The sequence below is a fragment of the Gallus gallus genome, chromosome Z (genome assembly GCF_016699485.2).
Source record: "Gallus gallus isolate bGalGal1 chromosome Z, bGalGal1.mat.broiler.GRCg7b, whole genome shotgun sequence".
NCBI lineage: Eukaryota > Metazoa > Chordata > Aves > Galliformes > Phasianidae > Gallus > Gallus gallus.
The window spans coordinates 35821890-35844457 of NC_052572.1; the positions used below are offsets into that span (position 1 = coordinate 35821890).

The window sequence follows — 22568 nt, forward strand, 5'->3', positions numbered from 1 at the left end:
TTTTCTATTAAACTTGTGATTTCCTTCTCCATAGCACTCAAGAGAAGGTCCTAAATTTTTTTCATCTTCACTAGCCAGTTGACTTTTCTGCTGTCAATTACATTCTCATATGGGCAATCACTGGAGAAGAATTACATAAAACTGTCAATTTATTATCTTTCTGCACAGGAGAGACAATCACAGCTGTTCATCAAAAATACTTTTTAAATATAGTGGCACAACTCAAATAAAACAAGAATCTCAGAAACTAGAACAAAAAATCTCAAAATAAAATTGATATCACCATGATTGCGTTGTAATTTTTAGTATCAGCACTAGTGCGGCTGTTTGACATAGAGCTAGAAAATATAGTTTAATATGTGGGCATTCCAACAGAAAAAATGAAAAACAAAACAAAACAAAACAACAACAACAAGCAACAGAAGAGATTCATTTCTAAAACACAATACAAAAAGCTTTGATAAAGTAAGAGAATACATTAAGAGTTAGATGACTAGTTTGTGTAAGTTCTGAAACTAACTTAAATGCAGCTATGCCAGTTAATTTTACATCCTCATCTTGCCCAGATACTCTCAGGAAATTAAGTAATTTCTCAGTCTCCATTGTTAAATTATTTCATTTAACAAGCAGATACACTGAAATTTTCCTTTAAAAATTTATTACAAAATAGTAGATTTTATAAAATATATTTAAATAATAAAATTACCTATTTAATTGCACAGCATAAACAGAACTAGAGGAACTATGAAAAAGCCACTTGGGAATTAAATAAAGTGCAATGAGATCATTTAAATGAAATCGGAGCACCTTGCTTTTGTGAAAAAATAAAATATGAAACAGCCTTTATAAAATTCCACACCTACTACATAATGTCTTTTTGTTAGATAGATCTGTAGCCTACTAACATTTTTAAAGACAGAAGCATATGTTTCTGGGATTTTTGGAACTATGAACTGTGGAAATTTCTTGGAGTCAATTAACACCAGTAGTATAAAGTACCATATTAACAATTCATAACTACATTCCTTACACCTCACTCATGTTGCATAAAAAAAAAATTGATAACTCATGTTATATAACAATATTTTATCTTCTCTCAACTCTCATTTTTATTTGAAAATTCTGCTTGACTTCATGTTTTGCAAGAAAGGCAGACACCTTAGCATGAAAAAAGCCTATTAAAAATATTAAATAGAGCCATATTTGACTGTTCTTCCTTATTGTAGCAACAGAAAGTAAACCTGTTAGAGAACGAGGGACAAGATTTGTATCATGTTTAAGCAAAGGACAATTAAATAAGAATTCTGAAAACTCTAAAAAGTTGTAGTATGCACAGGGAGGATTACCTTGAATTTCAAAATTATTATAACTTCTAAATACTGGAAAGCCTATAGTACTACTAATAATCACAACACCGTATATCATATTGAACATTTTTTCAATTTGATAGTCTTTTTAGGCAAGGAAAGGCTTTTTAAAAACTAATTTTCTAGATTTATCTGGCCATTCAGCATAGAGTTTGAGAACTTCATTTGACCCTCTTACTGCAGAACATTTGAAGCTATGTGGGAAAAGTACGGTTTTTCTTATTGTATTGTATTGTGTGTTGTATAGAATAAAAGAAGTTACAATTATTATTCAAGCATTGTAATGCTAACAACTGAAATTACATTCTTTCCAGTATTTATCACCTATTCTTGAAATTTCCCCCTACTCTCAGCTTCTAGAGTACACAAGTGTTCTATATTGCCCTAGGAGGGCAATGCTAAGAAACTGCATACTTATGAATCTCCTTTGTTGCATGTATTAGTTACTTGATGAGAAAAGGACACTTTTTGACTGAAGCCAACTTAGCTTACTGCATGTTTGTTTTAGCAATAACTATATGCCTATGATATCTTTCATCTACTCTATAAAGAATGAACAGCTTTTATGCTAACTTTACTTCCTGATATCCAGAAGTAGAACTTCTACACCATGATTCTCATCCATGTTACAAAGACTCCCTGGAAATGTCCTTCATTAAATGTATAAATTTAATACCTTTCTCTGCAGTTTACCTTGGTGAGTTTACTTGCTACACAGACCTAATGCACCATTTTAAAAGATGACCACTAACTCAATTCATTTAAACATCAAAAGTATTTGCAGAAAGGTAACGTAAGAGTTGTACTCTTTCATAGTCTCTTTGTAGAAAAGAAAACCGTATCTGCCTAACATAATAATTGGAATCTTCATCACATTTTTTCAAATGTAAAACTAAAAAAATAATAGCTTGATTTAAAAAATCCTTTTTCATATCAAGGGAAAAAGAGTTCTTGGGTTTTAGATTTCAAAGAATATACCATCCTATCTGACAGTTAAAGCATCCCAATACATGATTTTCTTATTTCAAAGTTCTTTCAAACTAAAAAGAAAGCATCTAGTTTTACTGCTCCATGTTAGTTATCGTTCTGTCATGGAGAACATTTGCAATGAAGTACAAGGCTCAGAGGTATAATAAATTTTGTCACTTGCAGTAGGGACTTCATGGAGGAATTAGAATAATTTGAGGAAATTAACAAGTTAATTACGAAACAGTCTGCATTAAACTCTTGCTTATCGTTTGTATTAATAAAGCAGTAAAAAGTTTAGAAAAGTATTTGCAGTAACAGTAGAATAAAAAGCTTATTGTCTGTATCTGTTTTTTCGCAAGCATGCCTTCAACATTAATTCATAAAACAATTTAAAGTCCACAGTGAATTCCTGATATACATGCCACACTTATATTCAGATTTAGTTTACTTATAGCTTAGATCTCTCAATAAAATACCTTTGTCAGCTACCTGTAAAATCCCACAAAGATCATTTTTGCCCCCTCTTTTTTACCTGGTCATCACGCTTGGTGTCTAAGTCTATCCCAGAGCAAACTCTGTTGTTGACATTTTGCTGCTGCTGGTCATTGCTAACAAGACTTTTGTGTTTGCTCCCTGAGCAAGGCGTTCAGCCTGTCTGCAGGAATGGCAGCAGAGCGGAGCCCTTGTGCCCATGAGCTGCTTGCAATGTGCTGCTGTGGGATTAGCCTTGTTAAGGGTCTGGTGGACATGCGCTCGCAGCCCCAAAACACCCCTTCATTTGAACATCTGATCTGATGCCGAAAGAAAAACAAATCCCTTGAGAGCTTGGATTTGACTGGCACAAGCTGTGACAGGCTTTTTTCCCCTTGTCATTCCCCCTCAGAAAGCAAGCTTATGCGAGTGTGATAAGGTGCTCTGAGTCCTTAAAGTTCAACCCAGGAAAATAAATCCTTCAAAAGAAACAGTGTACTAAACTAGAGGGAACCTGAGCACACAAGAGAGACTGTTAATCTCCAAAGAATGAAAGCAGTGTGTTTACAGGGTAACTCAGAAATCCATACACAGCTGAAATATATTATGATTAATCAACAATGGCATTTTTCTAGAGAAGCTGGGGTTTGTTGCTGTTTCTCACTACATTTGCAGTACTGTAACGAACGTAACTTTGCAGAAAGTTACAAATATAAATCTTTGTCTTTCGGATACAAGCATTGCTTTCAGCTTAATTAAAAATCAGAAATATAAAATACAACATTTGAAAGTTCAGGGATTAATTGAGTGACCCATGTGACTGAGTACCCATGAGTACCCATGTGTATCAATTCCATTTTCATATGAAAAGTATTGTTTTTTTTTTTAAAGTAATTATACATTTGAAATCAATGACTATTTCAAGCTTTAAATAAAAATCAGCATTTTTACTTTTTTTTCTCTGTAAGTCTGGATGAATTCCTCTCTACTTCTACATATGGATACACATCCTCCTCTCTTTTTCAGTGAGATTTCCATCTCACACATATAAAACAAGCTGTCCACCTACTGCACAGATAGATACAAGCATTAAAATATCCTGCGTGAGCTCCTGTGGACCCAGGATGGGTGAAGCTGAGTAGATGCACAGTGGTGTAAGCTTAGAATTTGATACAGGTTGAAAAATGGTGTTTTGTAGCTGATAATTGGCTCTATTGAATTGTTATTGTGCTCTTTGTATCTGCTGTTGATTTATGTAAACAAGTAGGAGACATTGCTTTTGGAACAACCTATGCATACAGACATGTTCTGTTCCAACAAAACTACGATCCATGAGTACTACTACTACTGCACATCATAGAGCAACTGAGTATGAAGTGCTTCCAAGCATATCCTGGATGATCTTTTGAGCACAGAATCAGATCAAAGATGGTTTGTGTAGAATGGAAAAGACAGAGGAAGTTGCAGCATCAGGAACACAGCTCATAAGCAGCTCAATGAGGTAGAGAATGTAACTGGGGAGTCAGCAGAAAAAGACTGATAGCATTTTAACACAAAGGAGTTGGGTTTGGTTGGGAGGACAGAGAAAACAAGAGGGGAGAAAAGACGTCAGATAATTTGGATAACTGACTAAAAATTCAGATCTGACTATGAAGTGAAATGCTTGGGGTAGAAAACACCTCTTCTCTCTAGAAATTAACACAAGGAATTCATTTGCATATATCACTCAGTGATATACACAATTCAGGATGCTGTCAGTATATGCCACTGATGTTGCAGAAAAGTATGACTGTTTTTGACATGGTACTTTTAAAGATGCTTATTATAATTCTCTTTGGTGGTGAAAATACTAATACCATAGAAACACCAGTATTTTGATGGGAAGTAAAACAACAAACAATAAAGAAGGTTCATTTAAGGCAAAGATAAAATATTTTCCTATGTGGTGCAACCTATAATATAGACAAAGCTTTTAGGGAAGTGGATGCTTCACACTTAATTCTGCAAACTTACACATTGTAAACATATTCAACCCAGATCACTGTAAATGAAACAAACTCTGAAGTAGTAGTTAACAATGAGTTCAGCACTGACTCGTTATGCAGGAGAACAAATATTAGAAATGAATATAGAAAATATTTTTTTCAGGAAAATAAATTCTATTTATTTAATATATTCAACATGGTTTGTAACTGGAATGCTTAACTGCTGACCTCTGAATTAAAGCTATTTTAAAAAGAGTACTCTCTGCTCTGCCTTGGTGAGGCCACATCTGGAATACTGTCTCCAGTTGTGGGCTCCTCAGTTTGAAAAATACAGAGAACTATTGGAGAGAATACAGGGGAGGGCAACAAAGATGACAGAAGATCTGGAGTATCTCCTGTGCAAGGAAAGGTTGAGAGATCTGGGGCTGTTCAGCCTGGAAAAGAGAAGGCTGAGAGGGGATCTCATCACTGTTTATAAACATCTAAAGTGCAGGAATCAAGTCCATGGAGGCAGACTCTTTTTGGCGGCATGCAGCAATAGGACAAGAGGCAGTGGGCAAAACCTGGAACACAGGATGTTCCATACAAAACTGAGGAAGAACTTGTTTATTGTAAGTGACAGAGCGCTGGAACAGGCTGCCAACAGAGGTTGTGGAGTCTTCTTCTCTAGAGATATAATCAAAGCCCACCTGGACACTTTCCTGCGCAACTTACTATAGGCAAGCTGCTTTAGCTAGGTGGTTGGACTTGATGATCTCTAGCGGTCCCTTCCAAACCCTACAGTTCTATGGTTCTGTGACTCTGTGATTTTAGATGTCTTTGCCTTTTTTTTTTTCTTTCTTTTTTTTTTTCAGTAGGGCAGAAATGGGATGAGCTCTAACCCTCTGCTTCCCAACTTTCTTAATTTCCAATTAACCAGGTTATAAAACAGGTTTGGAGCAAGAGAAGTGTTGCAAGCTTTTCTCTACCTCTCAGTGGGGCAGAGCAGCTGGACAGGCAGTGGAGTATTACTGAAATAAATTATAGACAGTATTTGAAGGAGCATCTGGTGACTAAAGTGCTATTGCAAGCTAATGCGATTAGTGTACTTTAATTAAAAGTGTACTTTAATTAAAAGAGCACTTTTGGAAATCTCGCTATCTCTGAGTAAGGACCCTTTATCAGTAAACTTTTATAGCTAGGTTAGTGGAAAGGATGGCAATGCTTCAATACAAACTTGTTACTAGTTGTGCTAAAATGTGCAAATTTCTACCCCTCATTTCAATTATAAGCAATATAACCAGTTCTATGTCTAGCTTGAATCCTTATGATTTGACCTCTCTGCACAATAAGCTATATGGATCATGAAGTTGTGCAAAATGTTTCTGTTTCTAGCAGATGTTTATTACTAGTGGCATCTTACGGGCTGTCTATCAGGTCTTAGACCAACAGAGCTACATTTATATGCGATTTGTTCTTATGATTCCACAAACATTTTATCACCAGAGTTGTTCCAAGAACAACTTGAAAATCAAGCAGTATTCAATACAGAGTGGGAGGACATAGAATGCAGTAATTTATTACTACAGACTGATGTTACAGAACTGAATTTTTTTGTTATTTACTAGATGTAACTTTTGTACTGTACTTAGGAGAACAGGAACTTTTCATTCAATAGATTGTAATTTTAAGCATTCTACTGATGTTCTTAGCAGAAGTTAATAGAAAAGTGTACATCTTTGCTAGCAAATATGAATTTGTGCTTCGTGTCTTTTAAAAATATTATGTATACCAAGCATATGTGATTGAGAATCATTATCATGCTACTGGATAAATAAGTGGAAAGATAAAATATTCTTCAAAAATATCCAGGAATAATGCTTAGATCCAAGAACTGATGTAGACATCCAAGGTCTCACAGACTTCTTCAAGACCAGGGAAGTCCATGGATGTTCAAGGGGGAAATTCTAGAGAAAAACTGATTAAAATGAAGGATATAAAGAGTACATTTAAAATGTTCCCTATTTCCGCATTATGGGTGCTGGCATCTGGACAAAAGAATTTGGCCTATTGACTTCATTTATGATGTTCCATTGCAAAAATACTTAAGATTTTACCAAATTTGTCATGAGGATGAAATTATTTAAATAAGTAAATAAATCTTTTTAAGAGATAGCAGTCCAAATGGATTAGATAATGTGTTGCCCTGGCCCACTGCTGTGTCACCTCCACGTGCCATAAACAAGATCTTGGCGAACGTATGTAACACTTCTACTTATCTCCAAGCTAGCAACTGTTTTTTTCCCTACAGACTTCTTGCATTACTGTGGTTTCTATGTGTTCTAGTTGCTTTGTGGGCACTCACATCTGCTGATTTAATGCAAACTTTCAGCATCCATCTTGCCTTTCTCTCTGCTATGGGTGGAATTGTTTCCTTCTTTTTGAAAGGAAATGCTCATCCATCCTCTTCATGCCAGTCACCTCATGGAAGCCATTTGTTCCCTTTTACTATCCTTGCCATCATTCTCCAAATCTATTTCAATATCCTTCCTTCTGGAAAGATCAACTGTATAAAAATGGTAAACTACAGATTGATAATGTGCTATGTGGACATTCACTGTTTTGGTATTTACCCCTTTAGAAATAATTTGTATTAAAAATGTACCTGGTTTTCTTGACCACCACTGTGAGTACTGAGTTAATGTTTCCACAGAAGTATCTAGCATAACCCCAGTATTTCACTGCAGTATGGAGTAGAATTCATAACAGTAACTGTAAAAACAGCTATAAAGATCAAACTGTTAAAATCAAAATGCAACAGAAAAGATCTATGTATGCAACTCTAACTTCTGTGAAACTCAGAATAACATATCATAATGAAAAATGGCATCACAGTAGTCTGTAGGTGCACATATATAATTGGAAAGTGAAATATAGAGAGAATATTTTTATGCCAATTCAACACATGCCAGACTATCTTTTAAACCAGTAATTTTTCTTTTGTCTTCTAGAAAAGTGTAACACTGTTACTAACATATCAAATTAAGGAAAGAGAATAACCTTTATATCAGGATAGATCTCACAGCTCTGTAATGAAAACACAGGAGTTTAAAGTGCACACGTAGGAGTTTTGTGCCGAATCTAATTTTGATCTGAACTAATTGTTCTTGATTTCTGAAGTGCTCATTGTACATTACAAATACATGACAGCTATAATATTGACTGCTTTTCAGATATAGAGAGTGAGGCAGTTTTGATAGCCACTGTGTGGGGGCTGACATGAAGAAGCAATTAAATTGTACATAATTGTATGAGAAGGCCTAAAGGAATGGGGATTCCACATGTTCCCCAAGCCTAGGCATTCATAAGGACCAAATCTATGCCACTGTTCGCATTTCATGTAGTCTCTCAGCCCTGCAACAATTCACAAGTTCCTCCTGAGCTCCTGCATAATGCATCCCTACAGGAATTCTTTGCTAGAATGCCTCGGTGTAGGTTCTAGTTTCATCACCCTCTGGCTTTCCTCCAAACACAATTTTGGAGAAATGGAACAGGAGAAAAGCCAATTATGTAAAACAAGAGATGAGACAACATTGCTGATTAGCTCTTCTGGCTGTATCCTGCTCTGCTGAGCCAAAGACCTAATTTTCTCAGATGCTATTGAGAGGAAGATTCCCTTAGCTGAGAAGTGAAAAATTCAGTTTCGTGAGAGGTAGGGAAATCACTCAGAAAGCAAAGCACCCTTCTGGGCAGAACAACATCCTTTTCTCTATTATCTTCTATGCTTCCTCACTGCCCTCTCTTCTCTTCTCCTAGAAATCCTTGCATCTAGGTATTCCCTCCCAGTCATTTTATTTACAACCACCTTCACTCACCAAACCAAGAATAGTGTGATGCTGCCTCCTCCTCTACATCACCCTATTGATTAACTCTCCTTGGCTTAGCATGAGTGGACCCTATGGGAGAGGACATGGGGCTACTTCTGAATGAAAAGCTCAGTATGAGCTAGCAATGTGTGCTTGCAGCCCAAAAAGTCAACTGTCTTTTGGGCTGCATCAAAATGAGCATAGCTACCAGGTTGAGGGAGATGACTATTCCTTTCTACTCTGCTCTCCTGAGACCCCACTTGGGGTCTGGGACCCACAGCATAAAAAATATAGGGACCTGTTAGAGTGGGTCCAGAGGAGGACCACAAAGATGATCAGGGGGCTGCAGCATCTCTCTTATGAAAAGAAGTTGAGAGAACTGGGATCGTTCAGCTCTGCAGAAAACAGAAGAATCTGAGGAGAACTTACGGTGGCTTTCCATTATTTAAATGGGGTCTACAGAAAAGGTGGAGAGGAATTCTTTACAAGGGGACAGGGGAAATGGAAATGGCTCTAAACTAAAGAGGGTAGGTTTAGGCTAGATAAAGAGAAGGAACTACTTACAATGAGGGTGGTGAGGCACTGGCACAGCTGCTCAGATAAGCTGTGGATGACCCATCCCTGGAGGTGTTCGAGGTGTTCAAGGCCAGGTTGGATGGTGCCCTGGGCAGCCTGAGCTGGTGGGTGGCAGCCCTGTCCATTGTAGGAGGTTGGAACTGGATCATCTTAAAAGACCCACCTAACCCAAGCCATTCTGTGATTCTGTGAGGGAATAAAATGTGGGCTGCTGGCAGTAGGAAGAGATATGCCAGCGACTTGTCCAAACAGTCACGAAATGGACACGCACAAAAAATACAAGGAGAAGCACCTATTACCTTGGCAGCATACTCTGGTGTAGCAGTGATTTTTCTTAAGCTGAATAATGGGTGGCAGTTCTTAATTCTGCTTTTAGTTAGCATTTTGGAATTGAATGAAACTTCACGTTGATTTTGTATTATATGAGCCCTTACTATTCAGACAAAATAATGTCACTTGTCTGGTACAGAATAAACTAATATCACTTTGCTTTCATCTGCTGATAATCAGACTGCTCAAGCTGCAATTACTGGAATGAAACACAATGATTTCTGATTACGTCACATCACTAAGCAAATACGTTAAAATGGAATTTGTATTATTAACTTATAAAAAAATGAACCAGTCTCAAATCACATAGGAAGATTTAACAATACAGTCTGAATCCTATTCCCTCTTTGAACTAATAATTTTAAGTGGACTTTAACTGCAGCTGAGAGATATCTGGAAGCATGCACTCGTTCTGTCAAGACTTCGTAACTGTAGGTCTTCTCAGCCACAGGGAAAATTGCAAAGATGCATATTATGCATCTTGCATATATACAAGTAGAACAATCAGATACACCAACACCTCATCTAAACTAAGGATAAAGTACTATGGAACTATTTCAGGTTGATAATTATGAGGGTTTTTTTCTTAAGTTCTCCGATGGAAATTTAATTAAATGGTCTTCTTCATTTTAAAGAGGAAACAAAGCCATTACTATAGTTTTTTTTCTGAGCTATACTAGACTAGTGTGACATTTTCTGAGCTATTCAAGGTTGTTAAATGTAGTCTGGGACTGTCTGTCTAAGTTGCTCATTTTTGTGTAATTTTTGCACAGAATGATAGTTCATTGCAGACATAGCAGGATGGATTTCTGCAAGGAAAGAAACTAGAAGTTCAGAAAAAGCAAGTGCAAATAGCTGAATATTTAAAACATTACGTAATAGTAGATTCTAGTGAGATATAAAATCACGCTAGAATTCCAAAGCATAAAATGAAAGAAGCTTCCTCATAGCAGATGATTTTTCTGAACAGTAACATCCTTTATCTTTTTCCTCCCAATAATGCAATATCTGTGCTTATTTTTCCAAATGTCTGTTAATAGCTTTATAAAGCTATTTGTGAAGAATTTTTTAAGTCACTATAAGCTGTAAACTGCTATTGAATGAAATGAATGCTAGTGGGAGAAAGCAGGACAGAAGAACGTGGAAGAGATAATTATAGATGACTGGTTCACAAACAGGGTATAATAACTCTTCAAAGACTGTGTCTACATCAGCCAATAACTGTGAAGGAAAAAGGGCCGAACATTTCATGAACCACAAAAATTATTGATGTGCCTTCTTTTAATGATGTCAGTCTTATAGTTTCCTCACATTTATTTCTAGCGCTAGTTAAAAAGAAAAATCTCCATGTGTATGAATTGCACATGGGTAAGAGACCAGAAACACACTGTCTGAATCAACTTCAGGCTGCAAAATGCTAGCGTGCAGCAGACAGTGCCAGACGGCAGAAATGTCTACACTGCTCAGCACAGATGTTCAGTGATGCCCTTACTGTGACCAGCAGTGACCAACAAACTGTGATTTACTCTGATTCACTGAAGTCTGGTGCTAACTTAATTCAGGTCTTGTCTGAAGAACAACGTGGCAGAACTCATGGAGTTTATCTTCACGTCACTGTCCTCCACTGTGGTGTGGATGCAAAGCATTACAAACAGTGATTGTTCAGTTTTCTTGTAACTATCACTGTTCCAGATTCAAAGTGCTGGAAGATAGGAGGGTCTGCTCCTTGACCTTTCCTTTGAAGTTGACACCTTTATTACCCAAAATATGGGGATTAAATGGAACAGATGCTAATTTCCTGTTTTATAACCTTCATTTCTTGCTTGTACAAGGGATGCTCCAAAAGTAATGACTCCCATTTTATTATGTCAGCCCATGACATCAGAGGTGGATGTTGGTGGCATGGCAGTGGAGGTTGAACCTTCCCGCCAGTATTCTGTGTTGTTGCCGTGTGACAGATGGCAGCAGAGAGGCACTCTGACCCCAGTGGTATCTGACATGTAAAGCAAAGGTATAGAATTGAATTCCTCCATGTGGAAAAGACTGAACCCACTGATGTATGCTGACACTTACTGAACATTTATGGAGCCCAACAGTGGATGTGAGCACAATAGGATGGTGGGTGGTGCATTTCAGTGCTGGCAACAGTGACAGTGGATCACATTCGCTGGTGCAGATTTTTATGAGTGTGACATGAAGGCTTTTGATCGTTTCTGGCATAAATGCATAGCTAATGGTGATGCCTATACTGACAAATAGTGTTCTGTAGCTGAGAATATGTTCTATCAAGTAGTGTTATTGTGCTCTCTGTATCTATTGTAGTCTCTATGGAAACAAATCGGAGGCATTACTTTTGGAGAGACCTGTGTATTATGTGGGAAGCTCAAGCACCAAACCTCACTGGTTGCTGCCCTCGGAAATATCAAGTGAGAGATATTTTAGGTAACTGTCTAGCTCAATGCCATTTATAGAGTAATAGCTAAATAATGGTATTGACAGCAAAATTGAAAGATTTTTATATTAGCTTGCTTATTTATGTTCTTGTAAAGAGGTAGTGAATATATTCTGAATGAAGTTACAATAGCACTCTCTCTAATTTGCTATTCAAATGACAGTTTAAACAGCAGGTCCAAATTTCGTTCACTACAGGTATTATTTTGTATTATATGATCATAGATATGTTAGAGTTGGAAGGGATCTTTAAAGGTCATTTAGTCCAAATCCTTTAATGAACAAGGACATTTGCAGCTAGATCTGTTGTAGCCCTTTATTACAGTGATATGTGGAAGTGAAATCAAATATACTACTTTAGCTAAAAGTTTAGTAAACGGTGCCAGTCACATACTACTTGAAACCAAGCTGAGTAAAACGCTAGTGAGCCTTGATTCTGATGTCAGATAAAGCTAACAAAAACATGTCTCAACAGATCAGGTCAAAATGGATATTTGGACTACGGCTCACATTTTTTCTTTCACCAAGCACACAAGTGGATGTAAGAAACAAAGACAGGCTTTTAAGCTTTTGAGCTCACTTCTGAATCACAGCTATTACTTGGAGGCTTTGAGTACTAAGCAGGTATGGGAAATTATTCAGACACATACTGCACTGCAAAAGGTAATTACTTTCTCTTTGTTTTTTCTGTTTGTACCTGCCCACATCTGTTCAGAACAAAGGAAGAAGAAGCACTTCCAGGGAGACACTGGAAGCACTGCTTGCCCTGCCATTGCAGTGATTCCTGTAGTCATATGACAATTTTCCCTCCAGATTGTATTTTGGAAGGTTTAGATCCTTCCACACCACGGCACAGATCTACTCCTTTCCTCCTCATGCAGATCCTTCTTCTCTGCTTCACCTGAGGTCGTACAGTAGAAAATATCTGAGAAAGTCCTGTGCTGCCTGACAGATCTTCATCCACACAACCTTCAGGAACCTTTGTGAGAGGGGTAATGACAAAAAGCAACTTTTACTCATCAAAAATATTTTGTGGACAGTCTCTTTAGCCAACACTGAGCAAATCCAAAGTGGCTACTATGAGCCTGCTTCTGAGAAAGGAAACTTGTTCCCTAAAGTAACATTACACTCCTTTTAGAAACATTTCTGTGAACTTTGACATTACAGTATTTCATTTCCTACAGATTTAGACATTATAATATTTTGGCATTATTAGGGTCTAAGAGTATGTGGTTTAGGAGTACAGTTAATATTTTTTTTTCTATTAAGAACCCAGAGATTGTTGAAATTTAATGTTACTAAAATATAAAATCCAAGTTTCAAATGTCAACCTAACATAGTATTTCAGTCCAGAGATAAATACATAAGAAAAACAGAAAGTATGACCTAATAATGAAATTCCCAAATTCCTCAGGAATGTTACAGTATCTTATAGATACTTCTTTCCCATACAAACATCTACAGCATATGTGCATAGCTAATAATGAAATAGGTGAAAATGTCTTGAAAATATAAGTATTTATGCAGCCATTTGAGTGAATGATCAATTTGAAACACTGTCAGATAAACTCTGATATACATTTTGAGTACAACAGTACTTTTATGCACTTTCCCCATGTTTTGAACACATAGTGTTGTCATGGGCAAAGCACATGTAATTGTGTAATGACGCATGCAACATATTTAAAATGTCATAGTTCAGCAATTCTGATACAGTTAGAAGGTCCCTCACAGAGCTACACAATTTTTATTTCTGTTTTTAGGTATATTTCTACTCCATTTATTTTATGGCATTATGTAATTAAATATTTTTTAAAAAAAGGTTCACATCAGATGTTCTGAACTACAGTGCTGCATCAATGCAGAAATCAGTCATGCAAATTGTAGCAGCATATTTATGGACTTCTGATATTATTTAGCTGATAAAAATTCCATGCCATGCACACATCTGTAAGGGTCAGGAGACAAGTCAGTGGTATGCCATGGGATTTTCATTATTTTTCTAATAATTTTTACCCAGTCAGAATCATAACTACATGGGAGAACTCAAAGACCTATGTTACACTAAAATTTCTCATCCACATTGTATGCTTCAGTTGTTGCTCACAGCTTATTTACTCCTCCTGTCAATGAAACTTAGCTTTTTCTTTCTTTGTGCTGTCTGTACTGACTTGGCTTCAATTAAAAAGCAAAAATGACTGTGACTGTTATTACCGGCTCTTCCCCCTTTCAGTTGAAAGGAATCAGACTTTGTGATCCAAGAACCCTAAAATGTTCCATAAAAGGGGACATTTCATGCAGCAATTAAAAATGCATAACTCCACCACTTAATTTTTGAATGCTATTGTAGATAAGCACATGATGCAGGATTTTTTGTTTTTTGTTTTTTATCATGTAGCTCCATGAATACAATAATAAGCCTTTGTCCTTGCAGCCTGTGAAATTTCAGATTGGAATTTGCTATGCACTTTTTTAATTGGCAAAGAAAGTAAAATACAATAATGTATCCTCATATGTAAATGCATTCATTATCCCAAATGTTCTGTGATTACAAAAGCACATGTTTCTTTTTTTTTTTTCTTCCCAAGAGGCATGTAATAAAGGTCTTAGCACAAGATTCCACTATGCCTTTTTTCTCCCTGATACTTGGTCCTGAATATGTGGTTATACTAAAGTAAACACATGATATTCTTTAATAACAACAACAAAAAAACCCAACAAATTACCAGATACATAAGTTATGTTTCATGACTTCCAGGGTCAAAGCAGAAGGCAAAGAATAGCTTTGAGACAGAATTTCTTATTAAATCACAGAGTACAAAAGAAAATCACAGATAATATAATTTAAGTAGGTGCTTCCAGTATTTCTTGTTTAGTCTGAACTGAGGGTCTAGCTTTAGAAGGACTGTTGAAAAAGTCAGCTGTTAATCAGACTCAGGAAGTTTGAAACCTGGTTCAACCTGAATTCCTCAAGCAAAAGACATAATAATACACAATCACAAGAAGGATTTTATTTTTAATTTCTCATGTATTAAATAGCTTTAAAGATTATCTATGTCAGAATTTAATCACATTAATCATGATGTGTATCAACGCATAATTGTAACTTACAATATGTATAATAGAAAATACTTTACTGGCTTTTTCATCCTATTTTAATTTATGGATTTAGCTTTGCTTGATGATTGAAAAGTTTACTGAAAGGTATTCTTTCAACCTATTCTGACTTTGACTTAAGAAAACTATTAAGCAAGTTCTACAATTTAATTTCTAATCCTTGAATTAATACTAGGTTTACTATTTTATAGTGAACACGGGTGGGCCTCATTAAATTCAAAATCCTTGTAAATTCTTCTATCTGGGCAACCCACTGTGCCATGACTGGAAAATCTGATGGACTGGAGCCTACAACTGAGAAAAACAAGCCTCAGTTTTTCACATTGCTACCATATTTGAGAGACAGTCAATAATCCTTGTGAACGTGGAATTATAAAACATAAATGGGGCTTGTTGGGGTGGGGGTGGGGAGAGTCTGCATTACCTCTATCTAGAAGTAAAATGCAAACAAGAATATACCAGGTGAATATTTGGAAAGAAACTCTGATCCCTGGGTGAAGGGTCTGAACCTTCATCACACAATAACCCTACTCTCTAGGACTGTGAAATGTACAGTTGTGATAAAGGCAGTTGCTGCTATCCACCTGCAGAGGTTTCAGAGTTATTTTAGTAAGTAATTATTGCACCATTACTAGACATTTGAACACGAAGACAGGAAGAAGAAAGCTCTCTCTTCTTTTTAGTAGATGTTATCCTGTTTTTACTTTTTTATTATTTTATTTTCTGTTGAATCTTGTAAAATACTTTTACATGAGTGGGCACATTTTGTAGAATAACTTTCTATGAAGTGTTGAAATGTTTCCTAGTCCTTCCTCCTTCTCACTCTAGTAGGCTGGATGGCTTCCTTAAGGAATACCTGACCTCAGCAGCAACCATTAGGCTCAAGAAAATGAGTTGTGCAGATGGCCATACTTGGTAGTCACAGCCAAAAATGCATATGAAAAAAAGCACAGCTGACATGTAGGACACAGTTTAGACCATGTTATGTAACACATGAATATCACTGGTATTGGAATTATAGTTTCAACTCTATCATCCCACAAAGACTAAGGTAGAGCTCAGTGTTACTGAGGGGTAAGAGAGAACTAGCAGAATCAACAGTCTCGTTATCCCCAGATATCAAAGTTGGAATTCGAGTTTACAGAAACAAAGAGGTTGATACGGACATTCAGAATGGACAGCAAATTGGTTGATATGGACATTCATAATAGACAAGATTAATGTTTTTTTATTTTTAACTTCTGCTTGCTATAAGATCTACACAAAAGTTTCCAATGACAGCAATCAGATTTTACCTGTGTATGAAGACCCTTATTTCTTGAGCTGAAACTACTTGAGAAAGCAATGTGGCATGGGACTTCCATTCAATTTATACCACCTGAAAATCTTGTTAAATGACATTACAGTGCTAACATTAATCACCTTGAATTTCACAGTGTTCTCCAATTCTACTTCCACTCAAATGTACACACGTACAGATTAGGATAAAAAACATTACTGCTCTCCAGCACTGTAAGTTATGTGCAGTTTGCAGTGCTACCGAGGATTCTGGAAGGAATTAAAAAATGCAAATTGAGGCTATTAGAGATCGCTAATTTAAAGAATAATCATAGTAAAGAGCCAGAAAACAATCAGACCATGTGCTTAGCCCTACTTTTGGCAAACCTGTATGATGAAGGTTATTCACAGGAAGGGCAAGTCGTTATAAATTTCATTCTTGTTTTGACTTGACTTTTTAATAGGGATTTTAAGGTCATCTTTTAGAATATGCAGTTCTGAGTATTCTGGATATTAAAATCTAGTGATGGAAAAAACCCACCACTTTCACTACAGAAAGTTTCTTTCTTGCTTGCTTTTTTTCTGTCTTTATTTTTTAAGGTGTAAATCTCATGGAATTTGATTACACAACGCATTCCAGCTATCTGCTGCAGCAGGCGGCCTTGCTAGCAGGACTAGCTGATTACTACTTATGCACTGGTTCAATGTGAGCCTTTGAGGGATTTCATTTAACAGAGATTAGTACCTTTATTAAACTGTGGTCAGTTGAAGCCTCTGAGCTCCGTTAAGTATTGTTCAGTGAAGTGGATTAATTGTTTTAATTTGTTGCTCTCTCACAAAAAAAACCCCACCCAAACACTGAATTATAAAACTACCTTTTCCCATTGGGCTAGTAAGGGTGACATTATGACAAGGCTTGCAATTTACATATCTTCTGATATACAGTTTCTGAATTTACAGAGATGTCTAACAAACTTAGAAACTGACTTGACCCACAAGTGGTCTCTTGGGTAACTAGAAAACATAAAAATGAACAATCTTGTACTTACTATACTGAGTAAAGCACTAATTTTTTAAAAGATTTTTTTAAAGTGTTAGATTCTAAAAGAAGATGTCAGTCCCATTATTTCTCACTGTTAACTTCTTAGGAAATAATAATTTAAGATTCAATTGAAAATTGAACATTTTAATACAGTTGTTTTAATCTGTGACTGATTTACAGTGAAATTTCTTTATTCAAAGAAAAAATATAATTCTTAGCAAGACCTGCATAACAAAGTAAAAGGATAGAAAAAAACTCATCAGAGGCTACTGTATCTAAATTATCTGGAAAAATATTTCTGCTTCTATGAAAGAGACGTGACAACAAAATGACCCTTGCTTTTGTCCAGCAGGAGTTCCTGCTAAACTAAGAGGGAAAGTGAGGAAGAGCAAAGCACGAAGTCATAGAGGGATGCCCACGGTTGTTCTTGTAATGCAGAACTCTTGGTAGATTTGCAAATTTGTAAGAGTGGAATAAGGTTGTTGTAGTGGCTGCATACAACAGGTATAGTCATTACAACTGTATTTGTACAAGTTCTGCACTTAGATTGGTGAATAAGTACACTTTATTCATTGCTGTTACTAATTGTTAAACTTTGCTATGTTTCCTATATCCAAAATTATTCAAAATAACTTGCTTTATTATAGCAATGTATGTTTACCAGCACAGAGGTTCATTACTTATGCTAAAAAGTCTATTCTACATTCTGTAAACAAGACGTCACACCACTTATAATAAAAATCATTCAAAATTTGCAATAGGGATTCCTGATACTTCGTTTTATCTTTAGATGCAGAGTACAGTGGGAAATAAACATTTTAGTAGAAATAAATTAATTGAATTTAAGAGATAAACTAAAGATTTTACTTTCATCTTTTGAAACAATATGAGATGAGGACTGTATTCGGCTAGATCTTTAGTTTCTGACAAGAAAAGCTACTAAAATTAACAGTGTAAAATGTGATTATCACTTTCTCCTGTATTGGCGTGCTAATGGGTCACCCACCTCCTTCCCTTTCATTCATATGTGCACAGCTAACTAGGTTTCTAGGTATTTCATTGTTATTACTCCACTTCCGCTACAGCTTCCTCATTACTATCTCATACACCAACAGTAAAGGATGCTTCAGTGTCATGGGAAAGTATGAAGAAACAAAGAGGAAAAGAGGATATTTTACAAAGAGATATATGTCCAACAGAGTTGTTCTGTGATGTTGTATTTGCAATTGGAGAAAGTTGCTCTCAGTTTATCTATTCACCAATGTCTTGAAGCTGTTATCACAAAGCACACTTAGTGATATTAACATGTTAGCTAACAGAGCTGAAGACACCAAAATAATAGAAGAGTGCAATAACAGCATTTTTGGAGATTACTATCGAGCAGACCTTCTCTGTGACAACAGCTTGAGAAAGGGTTAGTTCTGTTAGTACAGAATAGGTGCTGCTGAATGGTGGCCCTCTGCACATATCTACGGCTACAAAAAAATGATCTCTTTCAGTTCCTTCACTCCAACCTGGAAACAGCCACATCTGCAAATATGCCAGAGCAATCCTTCAGGGGCAAAATCCTTTAGATCAAAGCACAAAAACAGAGAATTTGTTTCTGCTAATGTGGGATGGAGCTCATCTCTGGAAGGCAAAGCAAACAAATCCTGTATTTGCCTTTAAACCCTTGCCCCAGATGCTGGTTCACCAGTTCCCATCCACTCCATAGCTGCTGTTTCACTGAGAATTCTGTACATCAGAGGCAGCACACATCACAATCCCAAACCCTACCTTCCACCTTCTCTTTGGTGACTTGGTTTGGAAATCACTGTCTAGCTGCCACCTTTATTTGTTGGATGCAACAGAAGAGCTACATTGCCACTGTTGTGAGCTTTCCAAAATGAGTCACAGAAATAATCTAGAAGCTCACTTATGTTTTAGTTACACGTTTTCCCTGCATCAACATTGTAGAGGAGTAAGATAAGGCATGAATTTTAATAACAAAACTTGTGTCCCATGATATGCTTAAAAACAACTGCTATGTAGATTTCTCTGATTATTACTCATGGACTCAACTTCTCCCTTACTGCAACAAAACGAAAAGGACAATTCCCCACAGTAGTGTGATGAAATTTTAGTTAATCTCAACCTGTTCAAAGGCAAGAAATTATTAAACATACATGCCCACACTCTGTAATTATAACTATCAAGTTGACTATTTTTCCTTTAACATGCATCATTACCTTTTACCTGCAGTTGCGTTGCACTTAAAATCAGTAACTTGCAGTTTTTTAATTACTATGTTTCTCATAATTTCCATAGCTATGTACAAATATAAACCTCCCAAATTTCAACACTAGCCTCATACCAGGATCTTAAAATTGGACAGTCTGTCTACCTGATTCTTCCTAATAGGAATGCATGCAAAAAGAAACAAATCATTACTTAGTGTATGGGAACTGCTGAGACACAGCCTGAACCCCTGATTGATCACCTGAGGCAAGCAGTCAGGCATGGGAGCACAAGTGCAGGCAATTCAGCTGTGTGACCAGAAGGGGTGGAGCCTGGCTGCACCTCTCCTAGACCCCATTTAAGGGCCAACTGCCCCTGTGGAGGGGTCTCTTTCTGGAGATTGCTTCCTTTGGGGTCTTTTACTATGAGCATAAGACATGGGTGAGCATTTATTTTTTTTTTGTTTATCTCTTTCTACCATGATAATCTTTCTAGTTATACAACCTCTAAAGTACCAGCCTAACCATGCCACTATGCTAATTGTATATTTGTTGATCGTGCACTTATACATTTGGAGAACAATGTTCCTGCCCATGTATGTTTAGCCCTGTTAGTGCTCAATGAGGTCTTACTAGTACTCTGACACTTGAGATGCTTATTCCCTTAGAAAAATAGTCTTGGAAGAAGAACAAAAAAAAACAAACAAACCAAAAAAAATCTACCTATTTAAAAAATGACAAATCTTGAATCAGATGTAGAATTGATTTTTTAAAAAAATTATAATTGTTCAGTTTGTAAATAGAGATTGTATTGTTTCACCCCGAGATATTTGGTGAATATTCAACAACAGAATGAAAACTTTGTGTAATTCCACAAGGGCTGTATCTGCTTAATGCAAACTCCTAGAACCACTTACAAACAGTTAACTTTGCCACCATGGTGAGCAATTTGTAATAGACTTCAGCAGGCCAAGAAAGCATGATGAAATACTGCATGTGGTGTTTAGAGCACAAACAGGAGAAAGATCAAGGCCGTGATAACTGTCTGAAGATGTCCACGCACACACAGCTGTATGTTACAGGGTTGACTACTACCACAGGTTAAAGGTGGCTATTTGTTTCCTATCTGTTACAAGCCTTTGCAGCCAATAGCATGGAGGAGCTCAACTGCTGCTAGGAACAAAACAAGATAAATACCAATCAATTTTGTATCTAAAAGGAATTTATTAATGCTTCTCATTTTTGGATCAGTACAAAATCTTCACACTGAGGTCTCCACAATTTTTTTGAGATTGTAATTCATGGGTTTAGGAGTGGTACTTTAAATTTCAGTGGTCCTGACATTGTGAAGGTTTGTAAAATGTTAGAAGCAATAGAATAGGTACCAGTAGCATGGAAGATAAGATGAATGTATTTACTAGAAAGTCATCAAGAGGTGCAGCATCTCCAAGTGCAGAAAAATTTGTAACTTTTCCTATTACCACCACTCAGTTTTCAGTTAAAATCCTGAGAAGGGCTTCTTAGTAGGAAATCATTGCCAGAGCATTATCTACATGGCAGAACACAGTACACTTGCACAAAACTTATGAAAGTTTTTGGGTTTTACATATTTATTGTATTCACATTTAAGCACAGGTGACAGAGCTCTACATTTCCATAACATTAATGGTCATAGATACCAGTGCACAAGGAAGGCAAGACTCTACCATCTCTCAGTTGCAAAGATTCTTTAAGCTTCCAACTAAACATACAGTTTATATTCAGTAATTACTTGAGACAGCCTCAGGCTATCACTTCAACTATTTTAATGAGTTATCAATTTCATCGCACTTTGAAAATGTTTAGGATAGTGAGTTTAATCTAAGCCATATGTGAAAGGTTTAAAAAACTTTAAATCTCAATTCAGTGATGACTAGAAAACATGGAAGTGCTGGATACTGCTAATTTGAGTTTCCAAAACTAACACAACTTAAAAGTAAGAATCAGTCAAAAAACTATCTGCAATCTTCAATCACAGTTTTTCCTTTGTAAGTGTAAATGACTGACATCTGGATCTAAACATAGTGAGTCAAACTCAGCTTCAGACTCTGTCTGCTGAAGTGATATGTGTGCACTGACATCAGAGGAGAATTTGATCGAAAATAAACAAGAAAACTGTTTGCCCAGATGAGCTTAAGATCTTGCAAAATTAATTTTCATTCTAATCAAATCTACATCGTTCTTCCTGCTGTACTAAATATTTTAGGTCTTGGCTAAAACATGAATAATTTATGCAGCTTTTGTGCAGGGCTTTCCAGGTAATCTGCTAGGAATAAGTAAATAAATAAACATTTATTCTAACCGCAGTTAGGAATTAATGATCCTTGCTTGTGGCAAGGCAGAAAACTGAAGGTAATTTTTAAACCTTCATAGCTTGTTTAATAACAGAGTAGATTTCTCTTTCCCCTAGGATTCTACTTGTGTCAAGGCTGTTCCAATGTTCCATAATCACTGGGATCACACTTTCGTATGTGCAATAAACACATTAGCACCCTTTCAGTACATTGCCACAGAGATCCAAAGGGAATAGTGGAAAACCATGCTAGAGAGCAACTTGAACACTGTAATGTTTATAACCATGTTTGGAACAGAGATTGACTCTGTTCACTTAGAATGATGAAAAATAAAAGTGCATCCTTAACTGAACCTGGTTCATTATTTCAAGCAGCAAAACAGTTGGGATGTTTTGCTCAGAACTGTTACTTTAGATTATTTTTTCATATGTCTGTGAGTATGCTTTTATGAGCGCGTGTGTGCAGAAGCTTCTGCTCCCATCAACACAATCCATATATACTTCTGAGTTTTCCAGAAATCACATCACTTAGGTTAGCTTTCTTTCTTGTATCATTTCAAATGCAGCTCACACACAAACACACACACAA

The 22568-nt window shown here is 36.4% G+C and overlaps 1 protein-coding gene across 9 annotated transcripts in view; it reads right to left on the minus strand.

Moving 5' to 3' along the window:
• TRPM3 (transient receptor potential cation channel subfamily M member 3) overlaps positions 1 to 22568 on the minus strand; it is a 426369-nt gene that overhangs the window by 131569 nt on the left and 272232 nt on the right. Inside the window, exon 1 of one of the 9 annotated variants that reach the window (XM_040656008.2) lies at positions 2869 to 3215. The exons of the other annotated variants lie outside the window; for them this stretch is intronic. The gene's annotated coding sequence lies outside the window, so the exon portion shown is untranslated. Of the gene's footprint in view, positions 1 to 2868; positions 3216 to 22568 lie in introns of those variants that run through there. 9 annotated transcript variants of the gene reach the window in all.